We start from the raw sequence: 7784 nt of genomic DNA on the forward strand, positions 1-7784 counted from the left end.
GGCACGTCACGCTGGTGCACGCCCCGCTTAGGAGTCAGCCAAAGATGGAAGGGGAATTTTTTTTTTATCTTTTTTTTTTTATTATTTTTTGACAGGCATAGTGGACAGTGAGAGAGAGAGACAGAGAGAAAGGTCTTCCTTTGCCGTTGGTTCACCCTCCAATGGCCGCCGCGGCCAGCACGATGCGGCCGGCGCACCGCGCTGATCCGATGGCAGGAGCCAGGAGCCAGGTGCTTTTCCTGGTCTCCCATGGGGTGCAGGGCCCAAGCACCTGGGCCATCCTCCACTGCACTCCCTGGCCACAGCAGAGAGCTGGCCTGGAAGAGGGGCAACCGGGACAGAATCCGGCGCCCCGACCGGGTCTAGAACCTGGTGTGCCGGCGCCGCTAGGTGGAGGATTAGCCTAGTGAGCCACGGCGCCGGCCTGAAGGGGAATTTTGAAACCGATTTCTCTGCCCTCCTCCTCTGAGACTGTTTCCTTGGTGGGGTTGTTTCCCCTAACGTCCGGCTACTCTGACTGTTTCAAGTCCCAGCTCTGTCGTCTCAGCCCAGGAAGAGGGTCCCCTTTGGAAAACCCTCTTGGCCTGGGTGCTGTGGGAACTGGGACGTGTCCCCAGGACACACATGGAGTTCATCGAGTCCTCTTCTTGAAGGGTCAGCTTCTCTCTGGCTCATGCCTGCTTCCGGAAGCTCTTTGGTGCCTTTTATACAGGGTTTACAACCTTTACAACCGGGATTGGTAGGAGACTTAGAATGAGAGGCTGTTACCCACTTTCGATTTCTACAAATTCCTTTTATCTTTTTAAGATTTCCAAACAAAGACATATTGTTCGCACTAGCATTTTTTTTTTTTTTGACACGCAGAGTTAGACAGTGAGAGAGAGAGAGACAGAGAGAAAGGTCTTCCTTCCTTTGGTTCACCCCCCAAAGGGCCGCTCCAGCCGGCCTGCGTACTGTGCCGATCCGAAGCCAGGAGCCAGGTGCTTCCTCCTGGTCTCCCATGCGGGTGCAGGGCCCAGGCACTTGGGCCATCCTCCACTGCACTCCCGGGCCACAGCAGAGAGCTGGCCTGGAAGAGGAACAACCAGGACAGAACCGGCGCCCCAACCGGGACTAGAACCCGGGGTGCTGGCGCCACAGGCGGAGGATTAGCCAAGTGAGCCGAGGCGCCGGCCTGCACTAGCATTTTTAAGATAATTTTATTTCATGAGGTCAGCTGATGCAGAGTGCCTAGTCTCCATCCTTTGTAGTTTGTTGAGTTACTTTGCTTTCTTTGTGGCCTCTCCACTAGAAGCTTCAGACTTAGGAGGTTGGTATTTGCAGAGCTGGTTTAAAACCCGCCGTGTCTCCTTGTGGGCACATCACAGCTTACTTTAGCTCAGAGCCATGCTGCCAGGTCGGGAGCACTTCCTGGTGATTCTGTTACACTGATGAGTGTCCACATCTAAACTCCTTCTCTGTCCCTCGTCAAGCTTTGTACTTAAATCAGTGTTTTTCAGGTTCACTGTTTCTACTTCTGTTTTGTTGGCTTGCCTGGTGATGTTTTTCATCCTTGGATTTTCAGCCTCAACGTAATTTTTTAAAAGGTTTATTTATTTGAAAGTCAGAGTTACAAAGAGAAAGAAGTAGAGGTAGAGAGGCAGAGAGAGAGAGAGAGAGAGGGAGGGAAGGAGGGAGAGAGATCAATCTTCCATCCGCTGGTTCACTCCCCAGTTTGCTGCAATGGCCAGAGCTGGGCCAATCCAAAGCCAGCAGCCAGGAGCTTCTTCTGGGACTCTCACACAGGTGCAGGGGCCCAAGGACTTGGGCCATCTTCCACAGCTTTCCCAGACCATACCAGAGAGCTGGATTGGAAGTGGAGCAGCCAGGACTCAAATTGGTGCCCATATGGGATGCCGGCACTGCAGGCAGCGGCTTTACCTGCCACACCACAGCACTGGTCCCCTCAATGTAATTTTTATATTAGTTATGGCCCTTATAAGTAGCATGGGGTTGAATTTCCAAATCACAGTAAGTAGATGTTTTTGAATAGGTGAATTTCAGTGAGTTTAACTCACATTTATTTGCATGCATTTATACTTATTTTTTCCACACTGATTTTTGTTTGTTTGTTTGTTCCTCCTTTTAAAACAAATTCTTTTGAATTCTAAATGTTTGTAAGCATTTCATGATATCATTTCATGATAATCCCTTTATGGCTTCTCTTACTGTAGTTCTCCTCCTACCATCTTTTCCATTAACACTGAGAATTAACTGAAATTCTTTCTAAGTTCCTGAACAATACAATGCTTTCACTTCTTTCCCTCTTTCTTCTCCCATACAAACACCCATCTTGAGGTCATGCAGGATTTTAATTATAGTATTAGCATTTTTTTTTTGACAGGCAGAGAGGACAGTGTGAAAGAGAGACAGGGAGAAAGGTCTTCCTTTGCCTTTGGTTCACCCTCCAATGGCCACCATGGCTGGTGAGCTGCGGCCGGCGCACCACGCTGAACCGAAGGCAGGAGCCAGGTGCTTCTCCTGGTATCCCATGCAGGTGCAGGGCCCATCCTCCACTGCATTCCCGGGCCACAGCAGGGAGCTGACCTGTAAGAGGGGCAACCAGGACAGAATCCGGCACCCCGACCAGGACTAGAACCCGGTGTGCCTGCGCCGCAAGGCGGAGGATTAGCCTAATTAGCCTCGGCACCAGCCAGTATTAGCATTTTAATTTAATTTTCAGAACAGTCACAGATACTTAAACTTACTTCAACTGAATGTAGATTTTACTGGTTTCCTTGTTCAGTGTCACATCCTTGATCTCTTGGATTCCTCTGAAATCCTCTTTTCATTTTGCTGATGCTCATCCTGCAGTCATCCTCTCAGAAGGGATTTCCTGGGTTTTGGCAGACAGTAAGGCTTTTTCCATCTTTTCACCTCGCCTGAGTGATGTTTGGGGGTAGAATATTGAGGGGTGTAACCACTGCACCCTGAAAATATTGCTTTTGTCTTTGTTCATTCAGTTCTGCCAATGATAAATCTTACTTTAGTCATGTTCTTGTATTTTTTTCTGGCAGCTGAAATTTCTTTGTTCCTGGAACTCTAATGGCATGTATTTCTTTCTCCTTTTTCAAGATTTATGTATTTATTTTGAAAGCTGGTGTTACAGGGTAGGAGGGTGTCTTTCATTCACTGGTCACTCCCCAAATGGCTGCAATGGCCAGGGATGTGCCAGTCCAAAGCCACGAGCTGGGAGATTCATCTGGGTCTCCCAGGTGGGTGCAGGGGCCCAAGGACTTGGGCCATCTTCCACTGCTTTCCCAGGCCATAGCAGGGAGCTGGATCAGAAGTGGAGCAGCCGGGACTTGAACCAGGGCCCAAATGGGATGCCAGGGTTGCAGGCAGTGGCTTTACCCGCTACACCACAATGCCAGCCTCCATTGCATTCCTTGAGGAGAATGAGCTTTGAGTTTTTTTTCACTGGAGTCTTCAAGTATCTTTTTCAACTCCGGTGAGTTTCAGTCTCTGTCTTCTAATCAACTAGTCTTTCCATTTTTTCACAAACTTTTTTTATACTTTATAATTTTTTTAATAATTTGAAAGGCAGAGAGACAGAGATTTTCCATTCACTTGTACACTCCCCAAATGTCCACGATAGCCAAGGCCAGGCCAAGGCAAAGCCGTGAGCCTGGAATTCAATGCAGGTCTCCCACATCGGGGGCAGGGACCCACACTTTTGCACCGTTATCTTGCTGTCTGCCAGGTTGCAGGTTAGCAGGAAGCTGGACCGGACAGCACAGCCTAGATGAGAATCCATCTAGTAATGGGAGAGGCACATATCCCAAGTGGCTTCTCACCGGCTGCACAAATGCCTGCCCTAACCTCTTTCATTTGATAACGTGCATTTCTTCTGGCTGCCCCACCTGCTGGAACAGCCATTAAATAAGCCCTAGAACTTCCGGATCTCCCTCCACGTCTCTGGACATGCCCTTCACAGACTCGCTTCCTTTCTTTGTACAACTGCCTTTGTGAAAGAGAAAGCCGTTTTGCAAAGTGCAGAGCGCCAAGTGGCCACAAGGTGCAGTACGGTGTTTGCACCCCGTACTGTACTTCCCAATCTCCCACCTGCCCTGCGGCCTCAGCCCCAGGCTCTGTGACTCCCTTGCTCCACACCCCCCCCCCAGCTTCTCCCTGTTCTTTTGTGCCTCTGGGTGTTGCTGAGCAGGTGCGGGAGGCTCTGCCCCCTTCCCTGATTGGCAAACACCTCCACGTGCAGACCAAGATCATCACGGCTGTTGGTTACAATCTTTCCTCTTCCTCCAGGTTCTGTCAGCATGAAGTAACACTCACCTGCTTGCCTGCAATTGCTCCTTCTGAGGGGTCACGTCTCCATCGGCTGAGTTTTTTGGACCCCACCAATAGCATGCATTATAACGGGGGACATCGGAAGAACACTTGCAAGTCCCAGACGTTGCTCCAGTGTTTTGCACTCAGGAACTCATTGGAAAAGCTTAGCAATGCTCTGCAGCCTTCACTCTCATTTTGCAGATGGGGAAATAAAAGATAAAGTTGAGTAACTTGCCAGCGGGTACACACAGGGAGCAATGGGGGGCCAGGAGGCGTGGGAGCGCCATCAGCTGGCTGAGACTGCACACCGGAGTTAGGTGGGTGATTGTCTTGAGTTTGGCGTCCACGAGGGTTGGTTCCAGGACGCCCTGCAGATCCCAGATTCACAGATGCTCAGGCTCCTTCTGTAAAACAGTGTAGTATTTGCCGATAACTTACACACATCCTCCTGCGTGCTTTAAATCATCGCTAGATCCCTGGTAACAGCTAAGATAATACAAATGCTATGTAAACAGGTGCTATACTGTATTCTTTAAGAAATATGGTGAGAAACAAGTCTGTGTGTGTTCCGTACAGACAACAATTGTTTTGTTTTTGAAATAATGTGGATCTGCGGTTGGGTGGAATCCACAGATGCAGAGCCCATGCACAGAGTCAACTGTGTGCCTAGAAAAGCCAGGTGCAGACATCATGGAAAGGAGTCAAGCACTTGTGGGTGATGAGGAAGGTAGCAGGTGCCCGCCACCATCCTCCAACAGAGAAAGTTGTCTCCAGTTCCATTGTGCATTGTTTTCCATCTCAGAAAAGCCAGTCCTTGGGCGCCAAATCACAGACTCCCAGGCTGGAGGACCTTGGGCAAAAGCCTGCCAGGGGAGGAAGTAGCTGGTTAAGGCCTCCACCTGTAGCGCCGGCATCCATATGGACACAGGTTCGAGTTCCAGCTGTTCCACTTTCGATACAGCTCTCTGCTGTGGCCTGAGAAAGCAGTAGGAGATGGCGCAAGTCCATGGGCCCCTGCACCCATGTGGGAGACCCAGAAGAAACTCCTGGCTCCTGGCTTCGGATCAGCACAGTTCTGGCCATTGCAGCCATTTGGAGGGTGAATCAGTGGATGGAAGATCTTTCTGCCTCTCCTCTCTCTGTGTAACTCTGACGTTCAAATAAATAAATAAATAAATCTTTAAAATAAAATAAAATATGTAAAGAAATTAATCTCTAAGAATAAAAACTCCTTAATATCACCTTCTCTGAATTTTGATTAAAAGTTGATTGAACCCGGCCGGCACTGCGGCTCACTTGGCTAATCCTCTGCCTGTGGCGCCAGCACCCCCGGTTCTAGTCCCGGTCGGGGTGCCAGATTCTATCCTGGTTGCTCCTCTTCCAGTCCAGCTCTCTGCTGTGGCCCAGGAAGGCAGTGGAGGATGGCCCAAGTCCTTGGGCCCTGCACTCGCATGGGAGACCAGGAGGAAGCACCTGGCTCCTGGCTTTGGATTGGCTCAGCGCACAGGCCGTAGCAGCCATTTGGGGGGTGAACCAATGGAAAAAAGGAAGACCTTTCTCTCTGTCTCTCTCTCTCTCACTAACTCTGCCTGTCAAAAAAAAAAAAAAAAGTTGATTGAACCCGATTGCAAGTGATAGCTCGTGTCTGCTGAGCGCCCACTGCATGTCAGTGAGCTAAGGCTCTCCAGGCCTTACTTCCTCTTACGGAGAAGCTACAGCTACTGGCCCGTTGTGCAGACCAGGAAGAGCAGCATGACCAAATAATTTGTCCCACTCGTCAAGTGGCCTTAGCTGCAGAATCCATAAACTCTATCTGTAGAGCATAGAGAGAGAGAGAGCCAGGAGCCAGCTGACACCCCAGGACCAGGAAAGAGGTGGGAAGTGAGGCTGGGCTATGGGATGCCTGACAGACCCCCAGCCCTGCCCCCAGGGACACTGTGTCCCCAGGGACGCACACTCACAACGGTCACATCCTCTGAAGGACCATTCACCTCTCCAGCAGGTCTGAGCCGATGGCTGGCGGCTGTGCCTCTGCTTCCTGTCCCAGGGCACACCCCCTGCCTGCCTCGTGGGGCTCCGCCCCGCTCAGCCTCCCTGTCTCTTGGCCAGCCCTGTCCCCTGCCAACTGGGGGCACGGAGCCTTACTGCAACTCCAGCCCCCCAGCCCCTCCCACCATCCCAGAGGTCCCGTGCCTGTTCTATCTCAAGCTAGGTCTGAGTGTTTGCAGTCTTGGGGCTCACTCTCTCTCCAAGGCACCCTGCCTTTGGCTCCCCCATAGGCAACCCAAGACCCTCCCGCACGACAGCATCCACCCCTGCAGCTCCCAAGCCAGTGTGGGGGCTGAGTTTCCCTCCCCCACCCCACCTGCACCTTTCCCTCGGCAAGTCCCACACTTAGAGCTTGCACACATACATTTATTGAATTTTCACATATAGATGTTATCTATTTGATTGTTATTTATTATATCAGAGGCAGAGAGAAAGAGACAGGCAGAGAGATCTTCCATCTACTGATTCACTCCCCCCAAATAGCCATAGCAACCAGGGCTGGGCTAGGATGAATCGGAAACTCAGTCGGAGTCTCCCAGGTGGACTGCAGGAATGCGATGACTCGAGCCATTGCCTGCTGCTTTCCAGGGTCTGCATTAGCAGGCAGCTGGAATAGCAAGCCCAGGTATTCCACTGTGGGGCCCCAGCATCTTCTCTGGCCACTTAACCACTTTGCCAAATGCCTGCTCCTCATCTTTATGCATAGGCTTTGATTTCAGATTCTGTGTAAGCGTGTTACTTTTACTTTGGAGTTCTATACACCGCAGCACCTCTAGGTTTTTAATGCAATGATCTTGCCCTGTCCTGTCTCCTGCTCTGCCCTCCAAGACCAAGTACAGGGAGGTCCCAGCCACAGGGACACCAGTGGACCCTAGCTCACTGCTGCCATCTACAGCTCGTTTCATCCACGTTGGGCTGGCTCTTCCGCGCCCTGGGCCAGTCCTGGGTCCTTTTGCCTTTGGACATGGAGTTCTTCCTGCAGGGGACTGCCTAGGTCTGGGGGGAGGAGGGGCCCGGGGCTACTGAGCTGGGAGGGCAGGAGTATCCCAGCCCGTTCCGCAGCCCAGATGACGTCAGTGTTTGGAACCACGGGAGAAGATGCTGGTGTGCAGAAGCCCCTCTCTCTTCTCCGCACAGAACACTTTGAGTCCGGATGTGGCGAGGAGGGGGCGGGGCAAGGACCCCCACCCCACCCCGGCCCCAGCTCTCACCTTCAGTGCACACTTGTGTCTGCCGTTCAGAAACCAGATGTCTTAATTAAAACGCTGCTAAAAGAAGCAAATCAATTAACAGATTCCTCACAAGATGGCTTCTTCCATCTTCCACACAGAGAATTGCTGATGAGCGTTGCGAGCCCGCGCTAGGTTGCCCGTTAACAAAGGCCGCTACTGACAACATTGTTATCAAGT

The sequence above is a fragment of the Oryctolagus cuniculus genome, chromosome 15 (assembly GCF_964237555.1).
Source record: "Oryctolagus cuniculus chromosome 15, mOryCun1.1, whole genome shotgun sequence".
NCBI classification, from domain to species: Eukaryota; Metazoa; Chordata; class Mammalia; order Lagomorpha; family Leporidae; genus Oryctolagus; species Oryctolagus cuniculus.